The sequence below is a fragment of the Podarcis filfolensis genome (genome assembly GCF_964270895.1).
Source record: "Podarcis filfolensis genome assembly, chromosome: 10".
Taxonomy (NCBI): domain Eukaryota; kingdom Metazoa; phylum Chordata; class Lepidosauria; order Squamata; family Lacertidae; genus Podarcis; species Podarcis filfolensis.
In genome coordinates this window covers 17,941,284-17,958,106 of record NC_139612.1, presented here as the reverse complement: position 1 = coordinate 17,958,106, position 16,823 = coordinate 17,941,284, and positions in this window count along the sequence as shown.

Genomic DNA, 16,823 nt, shown 5'->3' with positions numbered 1-16,823 from the left:
GTCTGGAGAGGTCATTTCCTGGTTCACATGGAGAAGCTGTACTGAGGCAGCACCGGGTGTTGAGATTTTGCACCCCTAACAATGTTGTGCCCGGGGCAACCACCCCATGGCCTCCCTATGCTACACCACTGGTCCAAAGCAATGACTCCTTAGGATTATGGGCGCTGTGTAAATTGGCTGGAGGGTCCTGTCCTTCTTTTGAAGAGGTCTCCACATTTGAGTTTGGGCAGGGCTGACACCTGATAGGCCTCCATTGCCAGTCTTGTCCAGTTCAGGTGCTGGATCAGCTTGCCCAAGATATCTACCTCATTAGTCCTTCTTACTTGGATTAAAGCTGTCATGCTGACCCAAAGCTATAGTACTGAAATTTAGTTCTTATAAATTCTGCTGGCCTCTCTCTTCCTGACTTTTCCCAGTGCTATCAGTTCATGATTGCTTTCTTGTTATTTGCCAGCAGTCTTTCATATTTAATACCAAAACACCCCAGTATGCAGCCAGGAAAAAAAAAACCAATGATGATTATCCACTCCTTGAATATTGTGAAAAAAGGAACATCAACCTTCTAAGTAACAGTGCCTTTGAAAAACAAAAGCCACAACCCTCCTTTTGTAGATTTATTTCAGCTAAGCTTCAAAACGCTATAGGACAGAAATGAAGACAGATGGAATAATACTGGCATTTTTGACTACAGGGAGAAAGCAACAAATCCTAACACCCTGCAACAAGAACAGTTGTGATTAGAAGATATGGGCAATTAAGGAGAATTCATGGTAAATGCAGCTTTAATGAAACCATATTTGTGATGGGAGCAAGAAGCAAGATGTCCTACATACGGAAATAGTATATAAAAACCCCATTTGCTTTGATCACTATCAAAAGGAAATTATGGCCAGAAAGGACGCAGGGACTACAAATAAGCTTTAGTCAGGTGCTGTCAATTAGAAGATGTTCTAAACTACAAAAATAACCATGTACCACCGTAAAGTAGCAGGCGATTTGGTGGGAAAACAGCTCTCATCTGCTCGCATGTAAAAAGAAGACAATCTGGTATTGTAAATCAGGGCTGGCCAACTTCTGTATTCTGTGGACAAGTCTGTTGCGTGGCGAGTTCCCGCCTCCCACCAGTATAAATAAAGACACGAGACACCATAGTTAAGGTTAATGGGCTAAAATTGGCCACAACTTTATTGGTTACAGGTGATGAGCGGTATTGGCTTAGGCCTATCAACTATCCGGCTTCAGACCGTCTGCCTGAGAGGCCGGGAAGGGTTAACACCAGCAAGGAGAGTCCTGCTGATGCACATCAACTAGGCACTCCCCCAGGGTCACCGCTTGGGGGTGTGCCATGGGCCCTGGCCTCCATAGGCTTTGGATGGGGCCACGCCCCCCGGAGTCCTTTACCCTTCACAACCGGGGGAGGTGATGGTGCTCCCCCCCCATTCATCTACTTAACAATACCCCAACCAATGCCTAACCGCCAAACCGTGGAAGTTGTGACAATTTGCTACGAGGTAGGTGAAAAAACCAAATGGCCGATGCCAATTTGCCAGATGGAAAAATTCCTGCCAGGCCCCTTAATGGCGACCAACCGAAGTCCATAGCAAGGTCAAAGGAGGAACCTTAAAGGGTGGGTGGGTGGGAAATTCCCCAGCTGATCAGTAGCAAGAGAGGGAGGTCCTCTGCCACGCTTGCCTTAAGTTCGGCAAGCCACACCCCCTGAGCCAGCCGATTGGCTGGCCAGGGGATGATGCGGCAGAGGATTCCCCTGTTCGCACGGGGCTGGGAGCCAGCCTCCGCGTGAGAGTTGGGGGCGGGAAGCCCGCAACACCACCTCCTCCCTAAGGTCGGAAGTTGCTTTCTCTGTTCATCTTCTGAGGACAAGAACGAGAACATATATCTGATGATCACCATACCCCATGTAAACCCACTCAATTGCTTTGATCTCCAGTACTGGGTGCCACATAAGTCTCATCTCACATTTGTAAGAAACCCATCTTTTAGTGTGGCAGCACCTACACTTCGGAACTCGCTGACTATTGACATCAGGCAGGCATATCTGCTGTATTCTTTCTGGTGCCTGCTTAATCCACAATATACAAAATACTGCTCCAAAATCCCACAAACCCCATTGACACAATCAAATAACAAGGGGAGCTGGACATAGGCTATGAAATTAACCTCGCCCAATGGACCAGAATGTGGTCTAAACCTCCCTTCAAGTCCATATCAGCCAAAAGAAGGGAACTCACTCTGAAACTCACCTACAGGTGGTACTTAACACCATGGAAACTGGCACTGATACACCCAGGAACCTCACCAAGATGTTTGAGAGGCTGCACCTTCACAGGCATATACCTCCACATGTGGTGGGAATGCCCTAAAATCCAACCATTCTGTGGTCTAAACCACTGAGCCTCTTGGACTTGCCGATCAGAAGGTAGAGGTTCAAATCCACACAACGGTGTGAGCTCCTGTTGCTCTGTCCCAGCTCCTGTCTACCTAGCAGTTCGAAAGCATACCAGTGCAAGTAGATAAATAGGTACCACTGTTGTGGGAAGGTATAAACAGCATTTCCATGCGCTCTGGTTTCCGTCATGGTGTTTTGTTGTGCCAGAAGCAGTTTAGTCATGCTGGCCACATGACCCAGAAAAGCTGTCTGTGGACAAACGCCGGCTCACTCAGCCTGAAGCGAGATGAGCGCCGCAACCCCATAGTCACCTTTGACTGGACTTAACCGTTCAGGGGTCCTTTACCTTTTTTACCTTTACCTACAAGAGATATGCAAAATAACTAAACAGGTATTAGCACTCACCCCAGAATTGGCCCTACTAAACGTCTTCCAAGATCATAACAACCACTCATATTATACTGAACTTATAACCCACCTACTCTCAGCAGCCAAAAGCCTCATAGCCAGACACTGGAGGGAAATGTCAGGAGTAAACATGAACTAGTGCTATCAAATTGTATTGGAAACAGCCTTGCTAGAAAAGGTAACCGATAAACTGAAACTGACACGGAGACAAATAGAAGAGGATGCCTTCATCCCAGTATGGCTCCCCTTTATCACATACACAGCCCAACAAGAATCTGCCGACAGCATACCTGACCCAACCATCCCTCCTTCCCTCACAAATGCAAACAAGCCCCACTGCAGCCAACCACAGACAACCAACCACACCCTGCCCCTAATACATCTCATTACCAAGAAAACATAATAAACAAATAGAAAGAGAACCTACCCAGTTGACACTGACACAAAACCCCACACATACTGTACACTATACAAAAGAATCTCACCCCCATCCTGCTCTTCTTCCCCAATCTTATACTGTGTCTCAAAACAAATGTAACTTTGTTTGCAAAACAAATGTAACTGATTTGCAAGATAGACTGTATAACCTGAAAAAATAAAATTTTAAAAAATGATTTTTTTATTTTTTCTTAGAAAAAGATTTTTTGGTTTAAGCAAGGCCAAGCAGACCTGTAGAAGCTATTTGCATTCTAATCCATTTTGTAGCTCGTTGTTGTTGTGTAACGTATCAGGAGGCCAAATTCTGCGTAGCAGCAATTAAAAGTACGACATATAATGACTAGCACTCAGGAGTAGTACAGTGGTACCTCGGGTCACAGGCGCTTCAGGTTACAGACTCCGCTAACCCAGAAATAGTACCTCGGGTTAAGAACTTTGCTTCAGGATGAAAACAGAAATTGCACTGTGGTGACGCAGCAGCAGCGAGAGGCCCCATTAGCTAAAGTGGTACCTCAGGTTAAGAACAGTTTCAGTTTAAGAACGGACGTCCAGAACGATTTAAGTTCTTAACCAGAGGTACAACTGTATATCGAGCGATGGTCATCCCTAGATCATAAGGGCTCCCCTCTGATGGATAAATGTCCAACTAGAACTGCTTTTTGATGTATATGTAATTTTATTTATTTTAATTTGTTCTGAGATTTTAAACTTTGTAATTGGTGACTTTTTTCCTGATACCCATCACTGATTGCAATAAAAAAACTTTACTTTCTAATTCTGCCCCCTCCCACTATTTTTAAATACTTGTTTTTAACTGAAATGTTGGAGTGTGATAGGATGTCGCTATTATTGGAGAAATGTTGGAAGGTATGGAGTTATGTGACTCTTGATCCAAGAAGATAAGTAGCTATACAACCTTTAGAAGACATCTGAAGGCAGCCCTGTATAGGGAAATTTTTTTTTAATGATTAATGTTTTATTATGTTTTTATATATGCTGGAAGCTGCCAGGAGTGGCTAGGGCAACTAAGTGAGATGGGCAGGTTATAAATAGCATAACAACAACAACAACAACAACAACAACAACAACAACAACAACAACAACAACAACAACAACAACAACAGAATAGGATGTCCCTATTTTCATCAGAGAAATACTGGAGGGTATGGGATTATGCAGCGGAATAATCATCTATCCCCTACCACTTTGATGTGTGTGTGTTCAGTAGCTGTTGCACCCATGTACACTTACATCGCCCCCAAAAAATTAGCGTGGCATTGGACTCTGGTAATAAACCATGTTATTTTCACCCAAAACACTTTTGCTCACCTGGCTGGTTTTCCCAAGGTACATGTTAGCTAAGGGTTGTAAGTGAAATGTCCATTCCGTAGCACAACTTTTGCTCTATAAATGTAAAGACTGCCCTGCTTAGACAAAGCCATGCTGTTTTAATGCTGCTGCAAGGTAGAATTTATTTTCTACCTGCTTAAAGTGTATCCATTGCCCTCAGAAAAATGTATGTGGCAAACAGCATTACGGACTTTTTTAGCTGATGCTAGGAAGTGCTATAATGGGAAAGTTTGGCAGATTAATTTTCATTTGTGTCGAATGCTAGGCCCATTTCGCGGCTCAAATGAAGCATTTCCGATGGAGTTTTTATCTGAGATATGCCAAACTTGCAATGCACGAAGGGGAAAAAATGGTATTATGGTGCTATTGAAATCCAAAACTTTTATCTCGCTTGCAATACACCTCAGAAAAGCTTGGGCACATTTGAGATATAAAAATCGCTTATTAAATCTACTTGTCCATATCTCTTTATACTGTTGCCTTTCGAGAGATACTTTGAAGTGTGTGTGTTTTTTATATTGTAAATGCAGGTTTATTGCTAGAGAACGGTGCAATGGAAGCGCAGCAATGAAGGTTGAAATCCTCTTATTTATTTCCCACAGTGCAAGCCGTAGCAGTTCATGGTCTGCTGTGATGAGCTCTTAATGGGCTTCAGTCATAACTGTGAGATATCGGCTGTAAAGTGCACATCGGCTGTGATGTCTGTTCTGACTTCTTTAAGAAAAACTGTAGAACTAAGCAATTGTCAGGATATTGCTTGTGATATGGACTTTTTGTTCAGTACTGGAATGTGATCACTTTGGCAACTCATTTAACACACAATGCCGTGGCCTTCAAAAGTGCAATTGCATCACACAATTGGTGCTCGTTGTGAGTGCGGTTGATAGGAACCAAACTTCCTTGGGCTCCAGCTAGGCAGGGGATTTCATATTTTCTATGAGTTGGGAAGACTTTTCTCATGCAGTGGGAAGTTGTCATTGCACACACATGGCTCACTGAAGAGTGTGGGACAGTCTCTGCATTCAGAGATGTCTGTAGCAGCATTGGTGCGCCCTTCAAAATAAAACTAGCGCCACCAATTCGAGAAAATGTGCATGTACCAATTCAAGAAAACATACCCTTGCTTGCCGTCCCATCAGATACTGCTAAAATGATTTGCTTCCAAAAGATTTCTTCCCCATTCTCCTTCGCAAATGTCAGCATCAACTATTGTTTGGTGTTCTCCGAATACTTGAATATTCTACCTTTCCACCTGATTTGCATGTCAAGGTCCCCAAGCCACCCCCCAAATAAAACACAATTCACACAGAATTTTTGTTTAAGGTTTTTGGCATAATTTTGGCCACAACTTTATTAAAATTCAAAAAATGTGAGTGGTTGCTTAGGCATTGGTTGCGACTATCTGGCCCCGCACGGGGACAGACTGACATTCGCACACCCGCCCACGAAGTCAGAAAGGGAAAACATTTTGGGGAGAAAGATGAAGTTGGGTACCATGCCCGCACCTCTCCCCAAATGCTCCCAGGGGCTCTTGTGTGGCCCTAGCCCCTTGACAGGGGTTCGGGCAAAAGCACGGCGAGCCCCTGGATTCCTTTAATGGAACACCCTTGCAGCAGCAGCATTGGAGGGGCAGGCACAGCCAATCCATGCCCCTCCACCAACCAATTCATAAAACCAATGCCTAACCGCAACCTTGCAAGTTGTGACAATTTGCTACGCAGTAGGCGAAAACCAAATGGCACCAGCCAATCAGCCAAATGGACAAAATTCCTACCGGGCCCCTGCCCCCAAAGCAGACGACCCCATGACAGGCATAGCAAGGTCAAGCGAACAACCCTAAATATAGGGAGGGAGGGCAGGTGATCCGATGCGCGTGGCGAGAAGAGGAAGCTCAACGCTGCACGCAGGGAATATATAGCTTATGGCTGTCAATCACAAAATGGCAACATCAAAATCTCCCCAACGACAAGAGGAGCCCAGTCGCAATGGTGGCCACTATCTCTTACCCGCCCAGCAACAGTGGGATGTCTTGTTAGACCCCACCGCAACACGTGCTCTCCATGAAGGAGAACACGCTTTGTCTTTGACACTCAATTCTTGCTCCCCTAGTTGATACCCAGAAGTTCATGTAAACCGTCCCAGACTCTACAATCATCATCTGTGGCCCTTCTTCATGTGAGGTCCAGAGCGTGGCAACACAAAAATGGGCCTTCTCTGTAGTGGCTCCCTGTTTGTGGAATGCTCTTGGTGCCTTCATAATATATTTTTAGGCACCTGGCGAATAAGTTCCTCTTCCTCCAGGCCTTTGGTTGATTAAACTTCTACAGCCTTTTAAATGTGTCTGTGGGAAGGGAGGGTTATTGTTTTGCTGTTTTGCTTTAAATTGTTTTTACTTGTTTTTATCCTGTATTTTATTTTGTGAACCGCCCTGAGATCTTACGAAGAAGGGTGGTATATAAATGTAATAAATAAATCATAAATAAAACAATAAATTAAAAGCAAGAGACATTTTTGCCAATGTGACCTGTTTTCTCTTTGAGACTTGAGTGCCTGTCAGTTGCTCTATTAGGCTGTAATTTGACATTCCTGCATTGCAGGAGGTTGGACTAGATACCCCTTGGGGTCCCTTCCAAGTCAATTTTATGATTCTATGACATTGCACAAACAGGGGGCTCAGCTCTACAGCTGCAAATGAAACGTTGTAAATGTGTTGTAACCTGCAGTATATGAATGTGACACTAGATGGCGAAAGTGAGCTATGTCAAATTCAATGTATTTTTCAAAACTTTTTTTTATAAAGCATTTTCATAGCGTTATTTATATGTGCATAGATTCCGCCAGGGTTCCCAATCAGTTGCCTCTTGCAATTCATTTTTTACCCATTCCACCCTATATGTCCCCACCTTTTCCCTTTTTTAAATTCCCCCCCCCCAAAGATCTTTATTGAAACTTAACATATATACATAATAACCAAAATTCCCAATGATTCCCTCACATAAAATATAATATCTAAATTACAACAGCTGCATAATTATACACTTAATTATAAAACCCACCGCCCACCCTCTCCTTCCCTCCACAGCAATTCGACTTCTTTATATTTCTTTCTAACTTTCCCCCCTTGCATTCTATAATAAATTATTTTTGTTAAATTCTGATTTTCCCTTCTTTCTTTATTGGTTTGTTATTGCTTACGTTTTTTATTCTAAGCCTATTAACATGTCATTTTTAGAACAATATTTTGACATATAATCTTCGAAATACTTCCACTCCATTCTTAACTTTTGATTTGATTGATATCTTAAAATTGAAGTTAATTTTGCCAATTCTATATACTCACTTAATTTACAAATCCACTCTTCCTTTGTTGGTGTGTCCTGAGATTTCCATTTAGTGGCAATTACTACCCTGACAGCTGTTGTTGCATATAAAAAGATTTGTTTTTTCATATGTGGTATGTCTTTACCCACCAACCCTAACAGATAAGCTTCGGGATTTTTTATCAAGGTTTTTTTTTTTTGTTAAGTTGTGGGTGAACATATCAGACGACACAGCGATTCTTCTAACAGCTCTTGTTTATTCACAGGCCAGAACAGAACTGAACTGAAGGGTTCAGTCAGCCTGCTTATATAGAGCTCCAGTACAACGTAACTGTAACAATTTTCTAAAACTATCCAATCACTGAACGTCACTTTCGATCCCTTATTTGCATAACTATCTACAGTATCCCCCTGCTGGCCCAGGGTGAGAACTTCAGTACATAACACTTTTTCCATTCCATTGTGCTTAAAGCCAAAGTAGACATGAAGCTGGTTCTGCTTAACTGTTTTTCCCCTTGTAAACTAACCACTGGAATAGAGAACTGAGCTAAATAGGGACCAGGGAGAGGGAAGTTTCAACTCTTTGCCCTCAGGTAAATAGGGTTAGGACCGCAGCCTTAGAAGGAGAGAATGTCGTCACCATAGTTGCACTGCTCTCAATTAGATGAGCACCCAGTCTGCTGACACTTGTATTCCCGGTTCTGTATTTTAAAAGTATTCAATAAAACTGAGAGCTCAGAAAAACCAGAGAGCTAAGCTTTGCAACCATATTCACATGGAGGTAACGGAATGGAACTGTGAGCAAGGACGGTATCAACCACTGCATAAGCAAAAAAAAAAAAAAAAAAAAAAAAGTATCAGTCTCACATATGCCATAGTCTTTAAAAATAGAAAAATTGTGCGTATCTCTGTGCAGATGACTCTTGACATTATTATTTTTATCCACCAGAGTGTAGGACCTGAACCAATGGATTCAAATTACAAGAAAGTAGATTCGGCCTAAACGTTTGGAATACCTCTCTGACAGTAAGAGGTGTTCAACAGTGGAACGATCTCCCTTGGGACGGGGAGATCTCTCCTTCCTAGGAGGTTTTTAAGAAGAGGTTGGATTTTTTGTTTTGCTTTGTTTTGTTTAAAAGTCTATAAGGATTGGAGAATCTTTAAAGAATACTTAGAAAACTATGGTATAAAAGGAAACATCTTGGCAGAATTAGACTGATCATTGTATTGTACAAATATAAGTTTGTAGGGAGGTAAAAAGAAACTACATAAGAACTACGTAACTGTGCGGTACAGTGGTACCTCAGGTTACATACGCTTCAGGTTACATACGCTTCAGGTTACAGACTCCGCTAACCCAGAAATAGTACCTCGGTTTAAGAACTTTGCTTCAGGATGAGAAAAGAAATCGTGCTCCGGCGGCGCGGCAGCAGCGGGAGGTCCCATTAGCTAAAGTGGTGCTTCAGGTTAAGAACGGACATCCAGAACAAATTAAGTACTTAACCCGAGGTACCACTGTATAAGGTAATGGATAGACAAAGTACAGTGAGATTAATTGGAAGTCATTTTTTATTTTTTTCCTCTATAAGTTATGGCCTCGGTCCTGTATACCTGAAGGAGGGTCTCCACCCCCATCGTTCCGCCCGGACACTGAGATCCAGCGCCTAGGGCCTTCTGGTGGTTCCCTAATTGCGAGAAGTGAGGTTACAGGGAACCAGACAGAGGACCTTCTCGATAGTGGCACCCACCCTGTGGAACGCCCTCCCATCAGATGTCAAGGAAATAAACAACTATCTGACTTTTAGAAGACATCTGAAGGAAACCCTGTTTAGGAAAGTTTTAAATATTTAATGCTGTATTGTTTTTAACACTCGGTTGGGAGCCACCCAGAGTGGCTGGGGAAACTCAGCCAGATGGGCATGGTATAAATAAATATATTATTATTATTATTATTATTATTATTATTATTATTATTATTATTATTATTGCTTTCAGTACCAGGAGTATAAATGATGTTAGTTATATTAATCTTGTTGTTTCTTATATTGTGGTTGTTTGTTTGATTCTTCAATTATTTGTTTGCTTGATTGTAAGTTCGTTCGTCTGTTTTCTCACAAATGTATTTATTTTAAATCAATAAAGATATATTTAAAATAATAAAAAAAAAATAAGAAGAGGTCGGATGGCCATCTGTCAAGGATGCTTTAGCTGTTGCTGGGAGTTGGGCCCTTGGGGTCCCTTTCACCTCTACAATTGTATCTTGATTATTTGAGTGCTGGTTCTTACGTAGCCAAAATACTCTTGTGGTAGTGGTATTAAAGGGTAAAGGGACCCCTGACCATTAGGTCCAGTCGTGACCGACTTTGGGGTTGCAGCACTCATCTCGCTTTATGGCCGAGGGAGCCGGCGTACAGCTTCCGGGTCATGTGGCCAGCATGACTAAGCCGCTTCTGGCAAACCAGAGCAGTGCATGGAAACGCCGTTTACCTTCCCGCCACAGCGACACCTATTTATCTACTTGCACTTTGACGTGCTTTCGAACTGCTAGGTTGGCAGGAGCAGGGACCGAGCAACGGGAGCTCACCCCATCGCAGGGATTCGAACCACCGACCTTCTGATCGGCAAGTTCTAGGCTCTGTGGTTTAACCCACAGCGCCACCCGCGCCCCTTGATAGTGGTATTAGCCAGTGGTATTAGCAGCCCTGGGGGAGCCCCAAGGTTTGTAGATGTACCTTTAAAAAAAGAAAGAATAATAAACCTAAGAAGGAGACTCCTCTCCCCTTCAAGCCCAGTGGCTCAGTAGCCACAAAATGCTAACCACTGGGGGAGGCAATGGAAAATTGGGTGGGAAGAGGAATGGGAAATCCAGAAAAGTAGCATGAGAGGGAGCCACAAAGGGCACAGGGTGATGATCTGAAATAAGGAGACTCTTGATCTCCTGATAAAAGGTAAAAAAAGAGGCAAAGGACCCCTGGACGGTTAAGTCCAGTCAAAGGCGACTATGGGGTTGTGGCACTCATCTCGCTTTCAGGCTGAGGGAGCCGGCGTTTGTCCACAGACAGCTTTCTGGGTCATGTGGCCAGCAGGACTAAACTGCTTCTGGCACAACAGAAGCCAGAGCACATGAAAACACCATTTACCTTCCTGCCGCAGTGGTACCTGTTTATCTACTTGCACTGGTGTGCTTTTGAACTGCTAGGTTGGGAGGAGCTGGGGCAGAGCAATGGGAGGTCACCCCATCACAGGGATTCAAACTGGCAAGCCCAAGAGGCTCAGTGGTTTAGACCACAGCGCCACCCCGTCTTCTGGAGGCTCTCTGCATTATGCCTTGGAAAAATTGGGGTTCTGCATTGCAAGGAGAGCCTTGCGTGAGTAGAAGTAGGCTTCCTAATTCAGACAGTCATCCAGAGGTTGGTTAAGCTATCATACTTGTTTTATACGCCATAACATTTGAGAGTTTCCCATGATAAAGGTTTAAGCCATCGTGCTTCTTCTGTGCAAAATTATTACACTAATTAACTATGTGGTCCAGAAGTCCATCTAAGCCAGAATTAGACCAGACCAGACAAAAAGATGCAAAAATTGACTTTTCCTGTTGATCGAACCAAAACAACTCTGTATATTGCTGGGAGAGAGATTCAGGTGCTATCAGCCCTATGATATACATTTTATTGGATATTATTGATGCCACTTAAATTATGGAAATAATATATATATTCCAGATTGAATGCCTAACCTTGGTGAATGAATGGAGCTGTCAGCCAAGCACTACAAGAACTGGAAAAGGGTTGGGAATTAAATATATGTTTCACAGATGACTTATCAAGCATCATTTGTTTTAGGCAGAAACAGCTTTAGCCATGAAAAATTCTTCATAATGTAAACTGCCGTCACTTGGTAAATTACAGGGAAATCTACAGAGTTTAACAAATTTATATTCTGTTTTCGTATGGCAATTTGTCACTGTTTTGTTTCACTTAGGGAAATGCAGAAAAATGTGCATTTGGTGACAAATGAGAAGCAGCATTGTTAAACATCTGTCAGTGTTGCATCTGCTAAAGGTACAATGCTCCAATCAGCTTTGGACCAGGAGCACAGGCCAGGTGAAAAGTGAACTGTGTCAAAGGCTGGAGAGGAACTTTCTTGCGTAACACTCTATGCTGGTTGGCATGAACTGCTGCAGCCGAAATCAAAGCAAACACAGGTTGACCTTTACAGAGTGCCTTCATCCACCCCAAAATGCAAAGATAAGTGATATGGGGGGAAAAAGCAGCAACATGCATTGAATACCCCGGAAAAATGCTACAGAAATGCCAGAGAATAATAATTGTTGTTGTTGTTTAGTCGTGTCGGGCTCTGCATGACCCCATGGACCAGAGCACGCCAGGCACTCCTGTCTTCCACTGCCTCCCGCAGTTTGGTCAAACTCATGCTGGTAGCTTCGAGAACACTGTCCAACCATCTCGTCCTCTGTCATCCCCTTCTCCTTGTGCCCTCAATCTTTCCCAACATCAGGGGTTTTTCCAGGGAGTCTTCTCTTCTCATGAGGTGGCCAAAGTATTGGAGCCTCAGCTTCAGGATCTGTCCTTCCAGTGAGCATTCAGGGCTGATTTCCTTAAAAATGGATAGCTTTGATCTTCTTGCAGTCCATGGGACTCTCAATAGTCTCCTCCAGCACCATAATTCAAAAGCATCAATTCTTTGGCGATCAGCCTTCTTTATGGTCCAGCTTTCACTTCCATACATCGCTACTGGGAGAATAATAATACAAACCTATAATGTTTTAACTGCGTTTTTAGTTTTCTTAAACAAATGCAATTTATGTGCCAATACTTCAGAACAGTGTGTGGCATATTTAAAACAATATACAATCGAAAAAGGGGCGCGGGTGGCACTGTGGTCTAAACCACAGAGTCTAGGGCTTGCTGATCAGAAGGTCGGCGGTTTGAATCCCCACGACGGGGTGAGCTTCCGTTGCTCGGTCCCTGCTCCTGCCAACCTAGCAGTTCGAAAGCACGTCAAAGTGCAAGTAGATAAATAGGTACTGCTCAGGTAAACAGTGTTTCTGTGTGCTGCTCTGGTTTGCCAGAAGTGGCTTAGTCATGCTGGCCACAAGACCCAGAAGCTGTCTGCGGACAAATGCCAGCTCCCTCGGCCAGTAAAGCGAGATGAGCGCCGCAATCCCAGAGGCGTCCGCAACTGGACTTAATGGTCAGGGGTCCATTTACCTTTACTTTTACAATCCATAAAAGCTCAACATGAACCAAAACAACCCTTACTGATATTGAGTTGCAGGAGGGTAAGATTCCTTGGTTGAATAATCACCCTGTCCTCTGCCGTCTGTATGGGGAAGGCCCTAAATCCAATCTTTGGCATCTCTTGTTAGAACTGGAAATATCTCATTTGAAACTCTGGAGGGTTGCTGCCAACCAGTGTGGACAATGATGCCTAGATGGACTACTGGCCCTGTCTTAAGTTGATGCGGCTTCTTCTGGACCCATTCCCAACATTCACGTTTGAGGTGTGGTAATCTGCATGAGTGGGCATCACACAGAAAATATCGATTTTAGTGGAAAGCAAACGCCCACTTCCTTCAGCTCATCTCCCAGAAGGATTGTTCATTTCTATGACAACAAATCACCTGTACATGCCCAGCTCTTTTGCTATGCAAAGAGTCCACCTTTCTCAATAAAAGGCAAGGTGATAGGCTATCTAAGGTCCAGCGCCGAGGGCCTTCCGGCGGTTCCCTCGCTGTGAGAAGCCAAGTTACAGGGAACCAGGCAGAGGGCCTTCTTGGTAGTGGCACCCGCCCTGTGGAATGCCCTCCCACCAGATGTCAAAGAGAAAAACAACTACCAAACTTTTAGAAGACATCTGAAGGCAGCCCTGTTTAGGGAAGCTTTTAATGATTAATAGGTTATTGTATTTTAGTGTTTTGTTGGAAGCCGCCCAGGGTGGCTGGGGAAACCCAGCCAGATGGGTGGGGTATAAATTATTATTATTATTATTATTATTATTATTATTATTATTATTATTATTATCTGCTTAAGAAAAGAACTTGGTTCAATCTGCCCCCCTCCCAGCCCTCTACTTCTGAGAACTCAAACAGCTATAACGTCACTAGGTTGGCAAAGCTCCCCAGAGGAGAGCCAGTCTAACTCCAATACTATAACTAAAACTTTATTCATAACATTGATACACAGGTTGTCTTCCAAGAAAGCCAAGACATTTGACTTCTATTCTTAGGTTTCTCACCCTTGATAAAAGGCAAACACTACTGCTTTTCTGCTGCTCCAGAGAAGCGGACACGGAGCAATGGATCCAAACTACAAGAAAGAAGATTCCACCTAAACATTAGGAAGAACTTCCTGACAGTAAGAGCTGTTCGACAGTGGAATTTGCTGCCAAGGAGTGTGGTGGAGTCTCCTTCTTTGGAGGTCTTTAAGCAGAGGCTTGACAACCATATGTCAGGAGTGCTCTGATGGTGTTTCCTGCTTGGCAGGGGGTTTGACTCGATGGCCCTTGTGGTCTCTTCCAACTCTATGATTCTATGATTCTATGACTACTGCTGAGTAGAATTGAAGGAATAACTCTGGGTGTTGTTTTAAGAGCAATTGCAACATCTTCTGCTGCAATGGACAAAAACCACCTGTTCCGGGCTTCCTGTTTCCTGTGCACCAGGGAATTGACGCCTCTCCCAACACTGTAGCTACAGACGGACAGAGATAATCAGAAAATTATGGGGGAATTGCATTTTTGTTTAAATCGCTTGTTCTGAGGAAACATTTTTCCTCTTTGTCTCCTCTACTCGCTGTCATCTACTATCATTAGCCACCAGAACAGCATGTCTCATCAACAGATATGCTGTCTTCTTGTAAATTCCCTCAAGGATTTCCTGGCCGCAACTTCTGTCATTCTTCACTGGGATCAGCCAAGTCAGTACTTTGAAACTGGCAAATGTCGTTTGAAACCTAGCTCTTTTCCCAAAACCTCTTGCTCCGCAGATGATCGTGAAAGATTAAAGCAATTACTTTGAGTGTGGTTTATAGGAATATATATATATATATATATATATATATATATATGCATGTATGTATATGCGCCTGACTAAAGGATTCGTAAAAGAAATCCCACGTAGACCCTATAGTGGGAAGATGCTATTGCTTTTGGGAAAGCAGAGCTGAGGAATGAATTTGGTTTACAATGCATGGCTTGTAAAAACTGAGCAGAGAGAGAGCTCGGAAAACGAGAATGCAACCCTGAAAACAAGGGCGACTTCCACTGTGTTTGCTTTCCACTGAAATGGGTAATTTGTCTGCAGGTTCCACTAGTGGGTGCCCACACCAAACACATGAATGTGAGGAATGGAGCCACAGGAACCCAAAGGAACTTGGAGCAGAGCAGATAGGTCACGTGGAGCGATGCAGGGAAGGTCTATGGAGGAGCTGTAATGTGGAGGTCATTTGAAATAGCCACCGAGGGTAGTTGTACTATGAGGAACCTCTGAAAAGCCCTTCAGTTTTTCCTTAAAATGCTGGTATATTCCCTTGGGATGCAGGTGGCGCTGTGGTACAAACCACTGAGCCTCTTGGGCTTGCCAATCAGAAGGTCAGCGGTTCGAATCCGTGTGACAGGGTGAGCTCCCATTGCTCTGTCCCAGGTCCTGCCAACCTAGCAGTTTGAAAGCACACCAGTGCAAGTAGATAAATAGGTACTGCTGTGGTGGGAAGGTAAATGGTGTTTCTGTGCGCTCTGGCTTCCGTCACGGTGTCCCTTTGCACCAGAAGCGGTTTAGTCCTGCTGGCCACATGACCTGGAAAGCTGTCTGTGGACAAACACCGGCTCCCTCAGCCTGAAAGCGAGATGAGCGCTGCAACCCCATAGTCGCCTTTGACTGGACTTAACCGTCCAGGGGTCCTTTACCTTTTACCTTTACCTATTCCCTTAATTGTGTCTTCACATTCTGTATTCCCATTCTCTCTGCTTATTATATATTATCTGATTAAGAGGTGCATTTCACATGAACCCTGTATTTCAATTAGTTCTGGAAAAGTCCTTTTTTAAATACCCAATTTATTTGGTCAAGGTGAGGCGTGCATTCCTCTAAGAGTTCAGATTTATTCAGCCCTCATAGAACAAGCAAATTAACCTGGTTTAAGGTCAGTCCAAACTTCATGATCGTTGTAGTAAATATTTCTTTTGTGGGATTTAATATTTTAGACCGGCAAATAGGTCAGTTTAAATAGGTCAGTGCATGGTGTCTGCATTATTGCTTATTCCTCTTTTTCACGCCTGCTGTCAGTTCCTCATAAAAATTCATCAAATTCAATGACTTTTGAAAAGGAGGGGTGGCAGTGAAAGTGAGCTAAACCAAAGGAGAAGAATCTGCTTGTAAATGAACCGGTCATATTATGTAAGCGTCAGTTGGATTTTTATTGTGTTATGTAAAGCACTCCTAGTAGCAACAGGTGCTTGCTATAGGAATAAAATGTCATTCTTATAAATAATAAGTGTACACTTCAAAGAAAAAGAAATAATGTGGAAAGCAATGCATAAAAAAGCAGAACGCAACACATAAAAATGACGCTTTTCATTTAATAACTACCAGGAGTTTAAGATGTGTTTATTTGTATGCTGTTCATACCTTCAAAGTAACTTCTAAGCAGTTTACATGCATCAATAGGGTATGCCATTTAATGGGATGAAACTTAATTTTTGCAAATTTCCTCAGTGAGGGATCTTAAAAGTATGTTTTTGGGTGTGAGGACTTGAAATCTGCTATTATTTTTGTGACTGGACAACGTTTAGCTTGGTAAGACTACATTTGATGAAGAAGCACATAAACTGTTTTTGGAAAACCAAAGAATTTTAATTTTACCTTCTGAAAATGTCAGGAAATG